This window comes from Centruroides sculpturatus, unplaced genomic scaffold, assembly GCF_000671375.1.
Source record: "Centruroides sculpturatus isolate CEXI.00-Female unplaced genomic scaffold, Cexi_2.0 scaffold206, whole genome shotgun sequence".
Taxonomy (NCBI): domain Eukaryota; kingdom Metazoa; phylum Arthropoda; class Arachnida; order Scorpiones; family Buthidae; genus Centruroides; species Centruroides sculpturatus.
The window spans coordinates 621,473-642,080 of NW_019384442.1; the positions used below are offsets into that span (position 1 = coordinate 621,473).

Sequence of the window (20,608 nt, forward strand, 5' to 3'; positions counted from 1 at the left end):
CCTTTCCGCTCTGACACTCGAAATCAATCAGCGCGATTAGCGAACTCGATAGAAATCTCATTTTATATCTGTGTATTCGATTGGAAAAACAGTCAGATTATCACGATACTAAATAATTCTGTTATTGTTTACTGAATTCTGATTTGGTTTCTCCTTTTGTCTGGCCAATGAACGGCTCTCGATTGTTTCTAGTAAATCGGAAATTGTTATTTACAAGGCGACGAATGCGAGTTCTCCGTTTTTCTTCCCGAATATCGTTTGAAATTTCGTCGAGACCTGTTGATAACACGAATATTCTCTATAGACTTGTGCTGTGACAACAACGTCAAGTTTCGAACAATTCGGTATATTTTTTTAGCTAAAAAATATGGCACGTTACTTTTTCGACATATCCTCAAAACGTTATTATTTCGAACATTTTTTTTCTGTTTAACTGAATAAATAGTAATTTTTTCCTTTCTCTTTCTTCAAAATTATACATCCCAAATGTTATATTTTGAAATATTTTGGAGTTTTTAAATAGTAACATATACGAGTATATAACCACAAATATGATATAATAATAAATTTCTAAACTAAAACAAATTTAAATAAATTTTCTCTTTCCTGAATATAATACTTGAAGTATTGCCTAAACATTAAATATTTTTTCACTTGTTAAATTTCCAAACCTTTTATTTTGAATATTCCTATAAAAATTAAGTTTATTAGTTTAAAAAAAGTTAGCGGTCTAAAAAAAATGAGCGCTAATTAAAACGTGTTTTCAGAATTTTGTTGAAAATTAAATCAATGAAATAAATTGTAATGTTTTGAACGGTCTAATGTAAAATGAGAATTGATTAAAAGGATGAAGAGCAAAGACTGAAAAGGAAAAAAAAATTATTATAATTTGAGAAAGATTGAGATGAATAATTCCGAATGAGTTAAAAACAGAATACGATTATTTTTAAAAACTGGCAAAAGTTTAATTAAATTTGACATCATTTCAACCGTTTCCTCGAATGATTAATGGTGAAATGAGAAAATGAAGGCTACGGATCCGAATCAAAATATTTAACGTCAAACATCAAACGAATATTTAAGATTTTCAAACTTTTTAAGATAACTTATAAATACTCATAACTTATATGTATATGTAATGATATTATATATTATTATTACAGATTATATGATTTGTAACAACAATATATACTATTGTATANGAATTTTCATCGATGTTAAGCCTAACAAAAATTTTTTAAAATAATAATCGTCGCTATTGTATCGTTAAAAATTAGAAAGTTAAGCCTCGTTTAAATACTAGCTCCCTTTCATGGTCGAGCCATGTTGCCAGCTAAAACACGTAAAAATACTATTAAAGTAACCAAGACATAGCCAAATATTGTAGCGCCACATCATTAGCGGACATTTGAATTTGCCGACTAGAACGGTCCGTTAACAGATGTGACGGTTGATCGGGGTCGGATAATCGATGCTCTACTGTACATACATACATACATACATAGATTTAATGCATCCTACCAACACCTTCATAACAATAATGTGTATATACAGTATAATTATAGAGATGTTAGTATAGTTTATTCTACACGCTATATATACCTGTACTTAGCGCTATGCTGGACCAGGGTCAAGGCACAACTACATAAAGCTATTAATATGTTTACGTGTTGTTCGTGTATATATCCGTATTTAAGAATTTCCCGACGATGTAACGTGTGTTTAGTATGGCAGCTTTCTGTAGTGTGATATATGTACTGTTGTGAAGCCCTAATGTTTAACAATAATAATAATTATTATTATTAAAACAAATGTATTAATTTCTAAACATTTGCGAGCTTCCAAATCTTATGTAATTTTAAAATAAATTAATATCTATAAAATTTATAGCTGTCGTTAACATACTTATCTGAAATATTAATATGTTATTACAATTATACTAAAGTAGTTTATGATTTAAAGTCGTAAATTAATTTTATCTTAAAAAACCAATGAAAAAAATTTAATTGTAATGTATAAAACGTATTAACTTACATATTTATTATTTTTTTTATAAAATAGAGCTTATAGAAAAACAACATAGTCTATCCGAACGAGTTTGAATTCGGAAACATAGGAATGGCTCAGAACGAGATAAGAGAAAGAAAAAAGCCAATTTAACTCCAAAGTTATTGTTATCCCTCCTTACATGGTGCATTATTGGAAATTGTGTTCGAAAACCGAAATGTGGCCCGGATGTACAGTACAAGCTGGAATTTTCCGAGCGAAAACCGGAAGAAAATAAAATTTATGAGAGTAGATTAGTCTTACTTTCCAAATAAGTTTGGCGATTCAAAACTATATAGTCTATGCAAGACTATGCATAATATGAAAGAAAAAATAAAAAATTAGAGATAATATAACACATATATATTTAATTGTTGATCTATCTTTTTAGAAAGGTAATTGAATATTGGATAGCCTCCAAATATGCAGAAAGATGTTTCGATAGTTAAAATTCTAGAAAAATGTCACCGAAAATAATGATTATGGAAATGAATAGAATAAATATCGATAATCGAGATTTATAAACCTGTTCATTGCTTTCTTCGCTTTTTATTTTATTTGCATTTTATTTAAACCGAAATAATCTAAAATATAATGGCATCGATAAATCTGAGTTGAAATGCTGGAACATTAATTTGGGACCAAATTAATCTAAGAAAAGTAACCTGCATTCAATCAAAATATAGCAAAAATAAACGGTTTTATTATATAACATTACTTATAGTTTTATAATTAAAAATGGAGAAGAGAAATAATATGTACTATACAACTAAGTTTTTTAAAATCATGTGTCTGAGTTTTTCCTACAGGTTCACACAAAATCGACTTCTTCAATAATTTAAATGGAAGAGTTATTTCATTGATTTAAACAGAACTTTAACAAAGTAATACTCCTCACGCAAAGTATGACAGATAATGTTTCTTGAATACGTATATATAAATAAAGTATTTTCTGGAACTGACAGAAAAGTGGATAATAACAGCTTGCTTTTCACAACTGTATAAAACACGCACTAGAGAAACGCCTGAAACGAATGTTTAATAATAATATAAAAAAACCTTTAATGTATAATTATTAAAAAAGAAAGATCGTATGCAAAGTTTTATTCAAAAATATATTCGACCATATATTTATATTTGGAGTCATTTGCTAAGAAGCCGAGACGGAGAGGAGCCTAAAGGAGAAAATACAGCTTGGATATCTGTTTCGAGAGAACAAAAGATGATATCGACCAATGGGCTACAACTAAATAAACTGGAATGTAGGCTTCGACAAGAATAGCCTGCAGCACATATGACGTCATAGAGATGGAAGACAAATCAAACAGTGATTCAGCCATGTCTGCACTTCCCCAGAGATTCCAGTAATCTCTATCTTCAAATAGATGTTGCTTTGTAATCATAAGTTATCTTAGACAAACAAGTCATTTGAACCATTCGATAAGAATTTGCACTTTAACGCATTTCTTACTATCAAAAAACGTTATCCCGGTGAATATTTTGGTCACAAACAGTCTTCCTCCTGTTTTTTTCTGACAAAATGGCATCCAAGAAAAAACTAGTCCTTGAAACTATGTACCTTTCCGAAAAAGCAAAGCTAACGCAAAGGAAAAATTTACATAACTATTTTTTTATACATATCTTTTTTTTCTATCATTTACTAATTTTATCTGTTCCTAAAGTATATCATAAACTGAAAAACCCTTAAAATATAAGAGCATACATGATCGACACTAATTATATAAAATAGAATTTTTATCTATATAGGTTAAATGCTCATTGTTTCGAAATCATTACGCAAGTCGTTATTTTTGTAAAGCCGTAAATCGAAGAATATCCCGAGAAAAAAAAATTAGATACAAGTGATCTAAGCCAGAGGAAGAATTCATTTCGACCAACTGCCGTGGATACTCTCTTCAGCCTCCCTTTTCCCGCAAGCGGAGGTTGCAAATTGGTTACCATGACAACGTACAGAATCGATCTCACTTTTTAGGAGGAAGAAAAATTATCCCCTCCCAAATGTCTAGTCGCGTGAGTAGGGGGATGCCAAAAAACTCCTCCGTTACAAGGAATTTTTTTTCGGATTTTACTCGTTAGATCTAGTGAGTGAATGTTTATCTGATGCATAATTCATGTATTAAATGAATCTCCGAGACATCTGCGACGAAGGGGCGAAGTAGTTTATCGAAAGTGAAGTAGCAAAATTTCGCTTGATACCCGTTTAACAAAGCTCCCTAAAGGCATAACAGCTTAAGCGCGTTCTCTCTCTCTCTCTCTCTCTCTATTTAGTTCGATAATAAGCATTAACAATATCCAGTTATTCATCTGTGTACGTCACGGATTAAATTTCTCCCCTATCATAATACGGATCGACAGTTGTATAAAATTAGCTGTCATTTTATCATATACGCGATTCGAAACGTGCGATTCTAATTATGCGTCTTAGAAATTATCGCGATAAATTGAGTGCAAACCTGCACTTTTTCATCTTTCGGCTCGTCATCTTCGATACCGGATATCAACGGGGAGTGGAAAAATCACAAAATCAATGCCCGGAGCAAAGAATTCTGCCGTATTTAGTAGGATAAATATTGTGTGAAATAAATCGATCAAAACGATAATTTATCTAGGAATAATCTTTTAAAATGTCCATCGAAGAATGGCCACTTCATTAATCAATCTTTCGACCTTTCCTACAATAAATAACAGATATTAGAATTATGAAATAACCTTCTTAACAATGACGAGAATGTAACAAATGAATATTTTCGAATTAAATTTGCACTTTTTATGTATAAAACTATCGATCGCTACTATTTCTGCATTTCAATCAATAAATAGCAGATTTAAAACGATTGTCATTAAATATTTAAAAACTTTCACAAAAATTATAGAAATTTATATATTTTTAACAAGTTATCACTTAAAAATTAATCTTGCAGCCGTATTATTTCACTATTTAAGAAAACGCTTTCTCGGAGACTAACGCCTTTGCTTTTACAGAAACCGAACGTTAACTAAATAAGAGATCGAAATTATTTAGAGAAAACGAAAAAACCATAAAAACTTCAAATTTCCAAATCTATCATTAGTCATACAACTCGGAAACAGAATAATAAATGAAATCCGGTCGAAACTTTTCGATGAAACGCACTTTTTAATTAGATTTCAATCATCGCTACAATTCAATCTAAAGAGAATAGAAGATAATGCCAATTTCTTTTGTAGATAAATTTACTCTGTGTGGCCTGCGCAACTTACACTCGGGTAAAAGCGGAGCGGAAGCAGAGAAAGAGATGATTAAACTTTAATTCACAGTAGAAATTAATACGTAGGAATACTGGGTATTCGGTTATGTCAGCAAAGAGTAAAGGGGCAACGAACCGAAGCATCTTATCGTCTCGTCCTGTCACAAAAGCACAAGACATCAACGGAAGTTTCCTACCACCATCTGTCGGTGAAGATGGCAAACCGAAGCCATCTGTCATCGTCCATCAAATCGTAACACGAAGTGACGTCATCTATCTACGGAGATGGAAGTCATCTTTATGGAATAATTATCTACTACACATCTTCGATTAGTCATATTTACGACGGAACATCGTACCATTTTCGGCTGGAGGCATCGAAATAACTCGATACCAGAAATGCAGAATAAACAATTCGCGGCACGAATTATGCCTACGACGGAAAAATGTGGAGCGATGTTAAACAGAACTTGCCAATTCAGTTTGTTGGAGGAGAAAGAAAATGCAAGAGACGGGTACAAGAAAGAGCTGACATCTGTTGGCAACAGACAATACTTTCTTTTTGTCGAGATGACAAACCGAGTAAAAATGTGCTGCCTTCGTTTCTCTTATGCAATACAGAGTCGATTCCACGTTGACGTCAAATGACGACAAAAATTCCGTTCATGTCTTTTAATAAAGGAGACAACCATCAAAACAATTGAAAAATGTATTCGATTCGCCAGTTTCTAAAATCTCAAATGCCAAAATGACGCCAAACAAAAGCTTTAAGGCATTAATTTACGTACGTTTTAACTGTTGTGAAACGTAGACCTAAACATAGTAAACACATCCTATAGCGTATATTATATTTTTACTAAACTAAAAACATCATATACATTACAGAAACTCGATAAAGAAATCATCTTTCATATCATTACCCTTCAACACATCGCACAAAAGAACGTTTCTTCCGTAAGAAGAAAAAGACGAAAAAAAGCAGTAAAGTAAAATAAAACTATGGTCGTCGTACGTACATTTTTAAATTATGAAACGATTCTCTCTTTATCATCGTAATTTATGACTTCAATAATTCTGAAAACGGTTAGTGAAAGATAAAAGCTAAATAAATAGCATGCAAATGGAGAAGAGAAGAGAATCTCTTGTTATTTTTACCGAGCCGCTCAAAGTAGAGAAAAATAGTCTTTTAAATATTTTTCATTATTGTGATAAATAACTTTAACGCCGTATTCCGTTTCTCGAAATTATACACTTATTGAAATGCCAGCTAGAGTAGTTCTAACAAAAAGTTACGAGCTTCGAAAACGATTTGCACATTATTATTGAATAAAAATATTTACAAGATAAAATGAAATGATAAAAATATCTTTTAGAAACGATAACTTTTATATTGTAAAAACATAAAATTTAATAAACAGAAAAAGACACGTCGCGTACTTGTTTTGAAGTTTTCCTATTAAAACGAAACACACAAATTATATAAAATTCATTATTTTTCTTAAAGTAAAAGGTTTTATATATAGAATTTTGTCTTTTACTTTACCTCATTTTTATAACTAGGAATTTTCGATAGATATTCGTAAAAAATCTGCTACGAAAGTTTATCGAAAAATATTAAAAACTAATTAGCCGACCGAGTTTAATAGCCACAATTTGTCCAAATAAAAATAACTTCGAAAGCAAATCGTTTAACTATTAACGACTTAAATACATAGAGATAATATAAATATTTACTCCGAGAGTAATCCGAAACGAAAAGAAAAATGTTAGGTTTTACTTTCTAAAACAAATTGAACGATAAGATTTTCAAAACCGATCGAAACAAAAACTAACTTAAGAAAAAAAAAGGCAGCAATCTACAATCTCTTTCGAATGACAGTGAAAATCCACAAAAGGCAAAAAACTGAACAAAAAAAAATAAAAATAAAAATAGCACTGACTGTATCCCATCTGCATCCTGTTGTTTGATTCCGAGGATACCCCGCGGTGATTAAACGAGAAGGAAAAACTTTCGGACGATAAAAAGAAAAATTTGTTTATGAAAATATGCAGATTGATTATGCTAATTAAAACTGCGCTAATTATTCGCGCAAAGCGGCATAATAATTTTAAAATATTCATTAAATTCCAAATGTTTATTTCTAACCGGTTTAATTTTTTTTCCTCTTCTTCTTCCTCCTCCTCCTCCTCCTCATCTCTTAAGAGAAAGCCAGACCCGGATTGCAAATGAAATGATAAATATTATAAGTTATTCCTTCTCGAAATGCACGCCAGCAAATCGATTTTCCATCGCAAGACTATATTCGCCGACATTACCTTCTACCCGGAGTAAAGTACACTTCTCAATTTTCTTATTTTTAAACAAATGACGTAAATATTTCATTTCTAGAATTGGATTCTTTATCTTTTTTTTTACTACGCTTTACTAAGTAAATATTCGTTTTCGTCCCGAGAGTATTCATAATTTCTGATAAAAACCGAAACCGTCTCACTCTTTTCCTTCCTTTATCGTGATTCTTTTTGATAGAAAAACGATTATAAAAAGAGAGTTATAAAGTTCCGGCTAACCCAACAAAACGCAGATTAAATTATTTCCACTAGAGAAATAAATTAAACGGGCCGTCTGTTTCGAAAATCCTGCGACCTCCTCGGAGCGAGCGAGCGAGCGTGTGTCTGTATGTTTATCCACACGCCACTAGACTATTGTTTTAAACGTTACGCCAAGCGTGAAGGACGATTTTATGCCGATCTTAGGAATTTTATTCTGTACGCTTGTGTACGACTTATTTATTTATTTTACAGCTCGGGACGTAATAGCAATTCACGTTCGCTTCGTGTTAATATCCCGTTCGATTATAACGCTTGTATTTTACGACGCTATTTCGAATCTATCGATGATCCTCGGGTATTTTTCGTCATTCGAATTCTCCTTCGAACGGAGTAAAAACAAAAATGTTTTCCAATCGCGTAACCTATACTGTTTAATGGGCACAATCGCTCGACGGACGTAATTTGTCACTTTAGGAAATCGAAATGTTACGTCACTGGAAACACTACAGTGTGGCACGGATTAACATGTCCCAGTGACAATCCGGCAACCGAGATAATAATTGTTGCCATAGTATATTTCCCAATACCCGCTAGCGATTAGTTCTAATTCCGTCTCGGATGTCGATCCGGTCGACCGTTCCTTCGCTAAAGAATTATTTTGGGGTCGAAACAAAAACAAGAGGACGTTCTTTCTACCGTTTCTATGACGACCGTGAACGTGACAAATTCCGTTCCCGGATTTAAAATTAATTTTTTTCTTTTTTTGTGCAAAACACGAACGGCGGAGAGAATGAAGCGTGCTGGTGACGTCCTTCTACTAATTACGTCGAACGGATAACTAACTTCGATAGTTTATTCCTAAGCGAGTTTTACTCCCTTGTAGCGAGAAATTTTTTCGTACGTTAATAATTCTAACATGCTCGACACGGTTCAAATTACAGCGGTAGAGAAGCGTGTATAAGTCGGAAAGGGGGCACGCTGCCAAATAGGCGGGCGGTAAAAATTGTTATAATGAACCAAACCCGAAACCGGTTTCACAGATGGTTAATCGAGGCTGAAAAAAGATTTATGTAATCCCCGTTCGCCGTTTTAAAATAATAAATTTCATGGGGACAAACGTTCCCCTTTCTCTAAATTCAAAACTATCGAAAATCCTCGGATGGCTTTTCGTCATTCAAACGATTTTAAAAGCAAAAGAAGAAAACAGCGATGGAGAATGCACAGTTGAGGAAAACAAAAATAGATTTCAAAAATAATAGACGTTATTCGCTCGACTTGTTTCTAAGAAAGAAGAGATGCTATGATGTATGCTATAAAAATCCAATATTAGGCACATAAATTTATACATTTTAAAGAAAAAATGTTTCAAAATAAAGATTATACCACAATATTTAATGTAGAAATCCAAGTCCTTTTAGACTTCTTACGTTATACTGTATAATTACTTTCGATTAAAAAACTAGAAAATCTTGAAACTGAAAAGAAAAAAAAATTGATATCCGATAGTTTTTCTGCATTTACTCTATATAATTTATTGATCTGTTAGACGACTGAAGCGGCGCGAAGTAATAATGAAGACTTTTCACCAAGCGATATATATTACACCAGAAAGAGAAAGAGGAAAGACCACATTTAAATATCGAAAGATACGCGGCGCGATAAGAATGGAATAAATTGTAGAAAAGTAAACAAACTCTTTGCATTAACGTCCGGCCTATCTCGTAGCATTGTGTCAATAATGTTCCGAATGATGGAGAATGTTCAAATAGTTGCATAAAACTTTATAAATCAACAGAGAATCTTTCATTATTGACCGTCTCTCTATTTATTTTAGAAACGAATATTTTCCAATTTGTTCACTTAAGCAAACAATCGAGTTTAATTTTTTTTTCTCTCCTCCTTCCTGTGCTAATTCTCGCAAGATATATCTTATTCTCCTTTTACTAAGAAATTTAAATATGTCTTCCGACAACATCTTTACAGACGCGCTTTTCTTATTTTTGAACTCTTCTATTCTTATCTAACTTTATAAAGCTAGGTCGTTTCGTTGCTATTCTCTTCTAGGGGAGGAGAGAGTCGTCTGTAGAGAAAAAAAAAATCTATCAAAAATTATCGAGGCCACGGGTGAGAACATCGTCGATATTTTAGATGATGATCAATGATCAACTTCCGATAAACAAATGGTATAATCGATATACAATCATTTTATGTAATTATTCGACTGTTTAACGGTTTCTGAATAGAAAGGTTTATTTTGGAACGTCGCCCATGACGTCGATGTCGCGCAACGAAACTATTAGAAGAGGTTAAACATCTGATTCTTTACATGTACTGTACCGCTCTTATACAATGCCAGGCCTTACCTTTACAAAGCTTTGCATCCGTCATACAGCTAGATCTAAGTAACCGGATTTCCAACCTTCTCTCCGCTCGGTAACTCTCTTCTAACATGACAGTAACCGGCAGACAGGCTTTAAAGCATTTCCGTTTCTCTCCCTCCGCCTAGTAGTGGGCAGCTTCCAAACGATCATGTAGTTGTATCGTCTGCACCAATCAAACGCCAGAACTTTAGAGTCCATTCAAGAAGCGTCATTTTCGGAGAAAAGACTTCGATTGGGGAGGGTAGAGTGAATAGATACACTCGCTTTAGATTTTAACTCCTGGCTCGACTAACGGATAACTTCACAGTTCGATTAATTAACCCTACGATATGTTTGTCGGTAACGTATTAGAAGAGTTATTTGCCAGAAACTATCACTCTTGCATCAATTATTAATATATAATTCAGGAAACTTTGTAACAAATAATCTCGTAACGCTATCGTTGGGGTACGTAATGAAGGTACGACTGGCCACAATCGAATCAAAATATAAATTATTATCGGGTCTTGCGATGAGGAAATCGAACAAAATTAAAGTCGATATTACATCTCGAAAGAATATCTGAAATGGTTTAAAATGCCAAAATTTCTCGTCACATCTCAAATTAGGTAAAATTTTGGCATTTATCCAGTTAATGATTGAAAAGTGAGATAAAATTGTTTGGATTTCACACCCAATTTCTTTTCGCAAAAAAATTCGAAGGCAAAGAGAGTCATATTCGTTAAATTCATAAAAATTCTTATGAAGGAATGCTAATGATTTTCTATGTCACCTACATTCGACCCACCACTATACCTGAAATAAAAAGTAATAATTATAGGAGAGAAAAAGATGAGATTATATATTTCAATAGGCAATATTCTACCTAATATTCCTATTGAAATTTCTTACCTTGAAAATCAAATAATGTAAAAAATACTCCTCCTCAGTTTCTAAATATGAAAATGGTTCACAATTATACGAAAATTTATTGTCCCGAATTTCTAAACACATTTCATAAGAACAATTATTCACTTAATACAAACTATTATGCAAAGAAATTATGGAAAACAAATGGAATAATTTCAAACAACATATTTTACAGTTATAAGTTAATCTAAAATCCAATAAAATCGATGGCACTGATATCTTCGAGAACGAATTCGTGCTCCGACAAGTTCTTCGATAAAGTATTGAATCGATCTCTAAAAGATTTGAATTGGAAATTTTTTAAGGCTACTGAATTTATTGACCCACATAATTTACCTAAAAAATTATTTCTGTAAAATGTAAAGCCTTTTAAACGCGGTTCATATTGTTTATTTATTTTAACGCTTAAGAAATTTACACATTGTTGAAATAAGTGATATTATTCTATAGTAAAGATGCAGTCTGAATAATGAAAACCTCCCGGAAATTAATCCGTCTACGTAATATGAAACTCAAAACAAGCGATAAACTCACAGTTATTAAGCATTTAAACTTGTTGAGATACGTATTGGTTTGTCAGAAAATTCTCAAATTTGCTGTTTATACAATATTTTTTTCGGCCTGCGATAAGATAACCGCAAGTTTCAAACCTTGTTAATTTAATTAAAGAAGTCTTACGTGTGTAAGGTAGTTAAAAATTAATTATAAATATTTAAATACTAGAAAAAAATCTCGATATTTTTCCCAGAGATGTGTTTAGATGTATTGTATATTATGTAAGGTATTTAAAATGTGACTATCGATATTCAACTTACCAAAAAAAACCTATATTTATGTAAAACGACTACTATCAGAGACGAAGTCTTGGCAAATAGTAATTTCAAAACTATCTATTGTTATTTCAAACTATCGCGGGATCAGAATTTTAAACAGGATCGTGTTTGGACAACCAACGGATGTGTTTGGAAAAAAACACTTTTTGGCTTTTTTTAGCTGGAGGGAAAGATCATCCAGAGAATTCAACCTTTTTATGTTTCTGACTGATCATGGCAGGGCAGGAGAGAGAGGGGAAGAGGAAAGATAAAATCAAGAGGACCCTTCTAAAATTATACGACAGGGAAAGATTGAAAGACGACTGCTGGAACTAAGTGAAATTCAATAAACCTTAACTTAGCCATTCCGTTGTTTTAACCTGAATCAACCTCACTCTTTAAGTAGAGATAGTTACGGTTTATTTGAGATGCTTCATCTCTTCTCGAATAATTTACGATCGTTAATTATTTGTCCAGTCTCGAGTATCACAATTCGATCGAGTTTGCATCTTAAAACATTAGTAATCGAGAATTCGTAAACACTTCCGAATCTGATCGTCTATAAAGCGTAACTCGACAGCATCCAGACTTTCAATAACAAGAATTATAAAGGGGAAATGAAAACAGTTAGAATTCGTCCTTCCATTTGTAGGAACGAAACAGTGTCTTAGAATCATTTTTATAATTCGAATGATTTATAAAATTACTTCTACGTCATATACGAAGTGTAAATAGTAGCTTATCTAGTAGTATTAATCAAAGGTGTAATTATGCCACCATGATCGATATTCGCTGGAGTTTAAGATGGCAACCAGTGCCATTCGCCAGATGTGGCTTGTACCTTTAACAATCTCGAAATTGCCGTTAAGAACGTCGTTATAAATATAACTAAACATTAAGAACGAAACGTCTACGGTGCAATTATTCACTCGAGACGATAGCAAAAATATTTTTCCTTACATATTCGCTTTATCACACTCGTAAATCCTCCAATTTTAAAAGTCGAGGTGTTTACGTTTATCATATAAATTTTAAATAACTACCTTTTTTGTGCTATTTTTAGAAGAATTAAAAAGAAGTGGTTCAGTCTGGAAATTCAATTTTCTTCCGAATTTGTTTAAAATTAGGAAATGTTTTTTAATTTTATATATATATACAAAAAGAGCGAGTCTCGCCGATGTTTTTACAGAGTCGCGTTTTACAGAGTAGTGTGCAGTAAGAATGCGAATGGACACATTTGGGAAGATATTCCCTGCAGAGCGCGGTAATCTGGATGGAAAGCTTGCTTATCGGGAGCTTTTCAGACTTAAGCAATGTAAGTGCAGAAGAATCACTCGAGAGAATAGAGCAGAACCAGGAAAAAAACACGTCATACGCTAATTGGCTTTGTCGTGTCATTTTTTATTCGATAATCACATTAAGCAGAGTCGTTAGTTCAGATTGCAGATTATATATGTATTTTGTCTTTCGTAACTTATCGCACACTTTTCTCGTCGGTAATTCTGTAAAATCTTTTGTATCGTAAAATCTACAAAGCTTTCAGTTCTTCTCAATCGATGGATCGGGAATGGAATTCGATGCGTCAGCCACGCAGTTGATGACATTTGTAGAATATTGCTTTAGAAATATTTTCTGCGGAGTTAACCTATAAAACTTCTGAACGAGAAAAGTATCGACTTTTTTTTAATATTCAATAATTTGATCGAAAATAAAAATAAAAAACCAAGCTTATCCCGGATTTCCATCTAAGTTGTTGTTATTACTTTTTACTATGCGAGTAACCATTTATGAATAATAGCCGAGTAAAATTTCAAACATTCTTAAAGGATCTTCTCTTTCCTTATAGCTTGATGCAAAGAAAATCTCTTCATTCCTTACAAAGTAAGACATCGCTCTTTGGTCCAATCTTGATGTACATTAGACTTAACAAGAGAGCAAGAATCGATTGGACCAGGACGTCCTTTCAGAAAATAATGATCCGAGCGAATGGCCAAGAAACAAAGTGATCTGGGCAGAAAATACTAGAAACGGTAAATAAAGATACTTATAAAAGTGTAATTTTCTTTTAGTAACAGAGTTACAAAATAAATACGACATTTAAAAATTTTACACTTTCTTTTTTATCTATCAATTTATTAATAACAAGTATGTTGTTCTCGTCGTATTTTAAAAAATGATCGATATCGGAAATGGCCATCTCACTATTTTCTGTACAAATTAATTGGTTTCTTTAGCAAACGAGACGTATCGACGTTGCTTCTAAATCTAATAAGCAGTTTAGAGGTACCCTCAGGTAGACATATTGATTTGTGTAGCAGGATGGTGGACGATGCCTGTTGTAAACTGGAAGCGTGTATCGAGTTAGTTCGCATCACAAATATACCAACAATTGCCTTTGAAAAACTATTGATGAAAAGATCCGACTGCTTCGGGCACCGAACGATAATATAAACAGCGCATCTGAAGACATTGTTTCCACCATTTTGTTGCTGAAGCAGTTAAATTTTTGTTTTCGATGTGTCCTAACATATTGAATTTTATTTTCCCTGAAGTTTCGAATTTTATTTAGTTACATATAATATCATTATGCTCGTAATATGTAAAAAAAAGTAAAAATTAAACTTATCCAAATAACAGAAGCGTCTTACCTTTTTTTCTTTAAAACACGCAAACGAGGGATTCCCTTAAGTTTCACCAAGTCGGGGTAAGAAGCTGCAAAAGAGAAAGAAAAGTCAAACAAATCCGAAGGTGCGAAAGTTTATTCTATTGTCCCATTATCTAGATCTAGTTTTCGGTTCGTGTTATCTGGATCTAGTTTTAGATTCCATTCTGGCCACGGTCAACAGTCAGAGTGTCTACCCTTATTGATCGAATTACGAAAGAACGCATCATTAGTTACATGTCTAATCGATAACCTGAAATTGGAAATCCTGCTGTAAAGTTTATCTGACAAATTGAGTGGGCTTTCCCAACTATCTTTCACTTTTAAACCGTCTGTTGGGGTTAATCCTTGGCAGAAAGGCTTTCAGAACACTAAATCTTGAATATAGTAGTAAAAAATAATTTACTCAGCGGCCTATTTAAACTAGATAATACTGGAATATTTATTATACATATCGATCTTCATTTTAATTATTGTAAGCTATCTTAAATTTGATTTTTCTGCTCGTATATATGAATAATATATATTCCCATATTTTCTAGTTTAAATATGCCGCTGAGTAAATCATTTTTCTTTATTTATTTTTATTATTANTATACAGTATTTAGTGGGTTATACTCAATTGATACTGGTGGCTGTGTACTATGCCGGACCAGAGTCAAGGCATAGCAACCAAAAACCAAAATTAAATAAGTGTGTCAGTGTCTGTATTCAGGAATTTCCTAACAATATGGCATGTATTCAATATAGTGGCCTACTAAAGTGTGATGCAAGTATTTCTATTCAATTGTAATGTTCCCAGGCTTTTGTGTAGTGTGTGTGGTATCATCATTATTATTCTTAATTTTTGTCTTCAGTGATCTCATAACTTCTCATTCTTCAAAAGCTACTACATAATCAATAGTCTCTGAGTAATATAGTAAAACCTGTCTAAGTGTGATGATACCAACTAGAATTTCTTATAAGTTTCTGTCTTATAAGGGGTTATTTTTTATGCAAAAAAAGAAAAAAGTAGAATAAGTGCTACAACTCATATTTAGAACTGTTTCTCTTCCCATCCAAACTTTTTGTTTCAAGTATACATTGAAGACAAATATGTAGTGGATAGAGGAAAAATCCATATAAGAATCCAGTAACCACAGAATGTGGAAATATCATTCATATAGTCAGCTCTTAATTCATTAAGAACTTGTATAGCTAATATGGAGAGTGAAAGTATTTCCTCTAGAAACATTTTGCCAAAATCCTTTCATAACTTTTATACATTGAATTAATTTTATTTTTAATAATTACTTTTTCAGATTTTAAGCTTGTGTAATTTCCCCATTAATAGCATATTTTTTTAAAATATTCATTACTTCTACAGAATGAGTGCATTCTTCTAGAGACATGAGATGAAACAGCTATATACTTTGTCATAAACAAAACCAATTATAATAAAGAAGAAAAAAAAAATCATCCTAAAGTCAACTGTAATCTGAGCCACAAATAGCATTAATCATAATTTTTAAAAATTAGTTGCAGTTTAGCAGAAAAATTCTGCTTTACAAGTTACATTATGCAACTAGTATCTAAAAAGACTTTCATTTCCATAATTGACAAGTTTCTGCTTATTAAAGTATTTTAGGTAGCAAGTCTTTCCATTCCAAGATATATTTTTATTATTATATTCGAGATTTAGTGCTCGGAAAGCCATATACAGTGTGTGTATGTATATATTTATTTATATTTACTTTGATATGGCAAATTAATTCGGATATCTGAACACATTTATAAAGTTCTTTTCAAAATTAATTCCCTACATAAAACTGTTCTTAAGCGTGGAATTAAATTAGTAAGAACTATTCAAACCTAGATTTTCAAAGAAAATTTTAAAGCTGATAAACATTCCACAAGGCCGATAATGAAACAAACGAAGAAAAATAGTCTTTGATCAGATAGGTCTCAATTTTCTAAGATGAAAGAGCTAAATGACAAAAGTGGAAGTTGAAAGGGGTTAATGACAAAATTTATTGTAGAGATTAAGCTGTTAGGTCATCAAACTAGTTCGAGAGCCGCCTGTTTGACAATGAAGTCGACTCCATTTAAACATTTCTTTCGCTACTATGGCGAAACAATACCCCAATATTATAACACTGCTTAATTTCTGACCAATATAATCAAGTTTATTTTAATCGTATTAATAAAATTTAGTAAAGTTCAAAATTTGTCAGGGAAAAAATTCATGTTCGATAATTAAGTTTGGTTTCTGTCGGCATCAATTTTTAAATAAAATGAAAAAGATTCATCTTAGTATTATCATAGAAAATCTTTGATGAGTTTTCTCAGGAAGAGGAATCAATTACCAGCCTCGTTTCCGTTTCAATTTCCTTTTCATGTACGCAATGGGAAAGAATGCGGAAAAACTCAGCTAATGACGAAAGCTAAACAATGCCAGACAATCGACCAAGAAACTTGTCCCACTAGATTTTTCCAATATAAAAATCATTTAATGACATTTATTTCCAGTATTTTAATGATCTTTCCTTAATTAAAACAGTCAATTCCGTTCAAATGACCACTTATAAACAGAAGCATACCATTTGCTGTTTTTGTTTCATAACGGAAATATTTCAAATTTTTTGACAGAATGGCAAAGAAGAAAAGAAAATTTTGGAATTCAATAATTCACATAATTCAAACCTTTCGAATTCTTATTAAATATTTATATGAAACTTTAAAATATAACAAAGTAAGTTTTATTTAATTAAGATTCTAAAATTACTAGAGAAAACAAAAGAATAGATTTTTATTTAGCAGCATCTCCGAATTTTTTCGTATAGAAATCTGTGTATCGAAATTTGTTACAGAATCTATCAATTTTTCATAAACTCTTACATTTTTATCATATACTATCATACATTTTTATGCAGTTACACTGTTAATATACGTACAAAATTAGCCATATTATTATTCTATATAAAAATTACATTAAAAAGTCATGAGATATCTACCGTTAGAAATTAAAATTACAAAATAATTATTTTGAATTTATTTATATACCAGCAACTAAAATTAGAAAATAGTGTGTTTTACACACTTAAAATTAGTCTGTAAAGTTTAGTGATTATTTCAAAATGAAACGACATCCTAATGAGATTATATATACCTCGGTTTAAGAAAATCCATATAAAAATGATAAATTAAATATAAAACGTAGTTTATTTAAAATAAATTAATCAAACTGGGCTGTTTGAAGATAATTATCTTTAACGCCAGTTCTTATGTTACGGGTGTTAATTCCATACGAATTTATTCGAAATGCGTTTATATAATACCCGTAACCTAAGAAATATGTTAAATTAACGAGTTATGACGTAATAAAATGCAAACCGAATTTAATGAGTTAAAATCCTCCAATATTTTCTCCGCATTTCACATACATTATTAAAATTGTAAACACTTTTCTAACAGAAATATAGATTAGAATTAAATTTCTTAATAAATTAATAATCGAATGAGAATTGTAGAATTTTAACAAATAGGTAAATTAGAAAGGGAACGAAATAATCTAAAATAATAATTAACTGGATGGCTCTGGAGAGATAAAGGAGGATAAACTAAGATTTTGGCATCCAAAACACTTTCTTCCAATTTGACTCAGGCAAAATTAATTAGTTGCTAAGAAGCTTTTAACGATTTTCTGATCAACATTAATGCACAATAACAGATCTACTTATTTCCATCTATTCCTAAATAGTTTGTATTTATATTAGGTTATAAATTTTATTAAAATTTTTTACGGCTCGTATTTTATTACAAAAATTTTATATTATTATAGACATCACTCTACCACAATAAAAATAACTAAAACTATAAAAAAATGATTCGATAAACTTTTATACTCAAATCTTCTCAATATAAATTCTTTTATGCCAGTTTTATAATGATAATAAGACTTAGTTGTGTACTAGCAATTACACCCAAGTAATTAACAATGGTTTAATGTTAGTCAAATTATCATATATAAATGATACTGATAATTGAATTTCAGTTATGAGAAAGTTAAATTATTATTAAGTCAATATCAATTCTTTAGGAATAACTCATAACAATGAAAAATTAATATAATTTCAATATTTACTCGAGTAATATTGACACTAAATAAATAATTTACATTGCCAATCGAACAAAACATAAGAATAAAATTTCGATAATTAAAATTATTTAAGATAATTACCTATTAATTTATTTAAATAGAATTGAAGTCCAAACAATAGTATTTATTTACTTCACTAGATTCGGTTTAACTGATGATGCTAATGAAAACATGGATAAAATTTAAAATTTTATCTAGTAGTAAGTAAGTGTTTTACAAAATAAATATTTAAAAACAAGATAAAGTATTTTAAGAAACTAAATACAGGTAGTATTATTATAAGATTATGTAATCTATACACATTTTACAGACTAAAGTCCAAAGAATGTTTGTAAATGTATTTGTCAATGAAAACCGATATATATTGTTACAGAAAGTTCCAAATAAAGCATTGTTTACAAAACAGTATTAAGTGTGATGCTTATAACAACAATTAATCCGACACTACTTCCTTATCTTTTTTACAAATACTTTTAGTGATCCATAATTGTTTTCTTATAGTATACATTAAAATTCATTTAAAAAATAAACTTAGGATTATATTATTTGAAAGCGTGGTAAATACTTTAGCATCAAGAATGCGAGGTATTTCTCTAGAAACTGATAAGAAACAAAATCTAAACTTTATTTTAAAAAACTATAATATTGTCGATTTATTAGTAACAAAGTTGCATTTTTCTCAAACACGGGAAAAGTCTATCATAAAGGAATAACATGGGAAATAGAGATGGAAAAGTCTAAAATAGAGAAAAAACAAACTGAAGATTAATAATTGATTGTAGAGACGCATGCGTACCGACATTATTAAGTCAACAGCTGCAACAAACGAGTTGATTGAAAAGTAACGTATATTGGGTAATGCTATATCGTTTGAGCAATTGGCGACGGTGGTTGCCCTATTATGACATCAACAGTCCGTGTCCATCAGTCATATATTGGTTGCTATAACAGAAAAACAAATTCACGGTTTACTAACTTATGGAAAAAGAATTCATATTTATACTTCACAATTTCTCTAATAAATAAAGCTTATGAGAGAAACGAATAGTGAAATTACTGTCAGAATAAACAATGCAAAAATACATTCTGCAGAACTAAAAGCAATAATTAATTGGTTAATTCTTCTAAAAATAAAAATATTAAAACTTTCTATTGTCACGAATATATATAAGATTATATTTAAAGTACGCAAAATTATTTCGAAGAAACTAGATTTTACTTTTAATTTATTTTGACAAAATATATATTAAACATGATAATGAAAGAAGGAAAAATAAATGCAGCAAATTCTAATTGAGAAAATAATAATGACAAACAGACGTCGGACGGTTCATTAAATAATGGATATTCACGATGAATTAAACAGGATGCAAATAGAAATCCTGTTTATGTGGAGAATCCAAGATAAGCTAGCGGAGTAATCCTATGAATCATGTATGTACCGAATATCGAAGGAAAGATTTCAAGATAAATAACTAAAAATGATTGGATTTCTTGGCAATTTCCATTGTTCAATTCGAGAAAATGAACTAGAATTATATAAATGAATGTTTTTAAAAAGAAGTCGAAACATAAAAATTTTAATTTTGAACATATTTATTTAATTAACAATTTCATTTCATTTTCACGAAAAACAAATAGAAAGTAAATTATCTTTAAAAAATTCCTTAACATTTCTTTAAATACTTAAAAAACTCACTGATTACAATTAATTATACTTAAAAAACTCACTGATTACAATTAAAATATTTAAAACAGTCGTTTCTGTAATTAATTAGAATAATTTTCTTTTATAAAAGTATCTCTAGACATTAATATCAATTTATCTGCAAGTTTTGACAGATTTCAATCTAGTACACAAA

At 30.9% G+C, this 20,608-nt stretch overlaps 1 protein-coding gene across 8 annotated transcripts in view; it reads right to left on the bottom strand.

Annotated features, from left to right (window-relative positions):
- The window catches only part of LOC111620188 (poly(rC)-binding protein 3-like), a 170,876-nt gene that overhangs the window by 116,249 nt on the left and 34,019 nt on the right, over positions 1–20,608 (bottom strand). For 7 of the 8 annotated variants that reach the window (XM_023362082.1, XM_023362080.1, XM_023362078.1 and 4 more), the window contains one exon: positions 14,595–14,658. The gene's annotated coding sequence lies outside the window, so the exon portion shown is untranslated. Of the gene's footprint in view, positions 1–10,207; positions 10,952–14,594; positions 14,659–20,608 lie in introns of those variants that run through there. The other variant, XM_023362081.1, reaches the window with a different exon arrangement.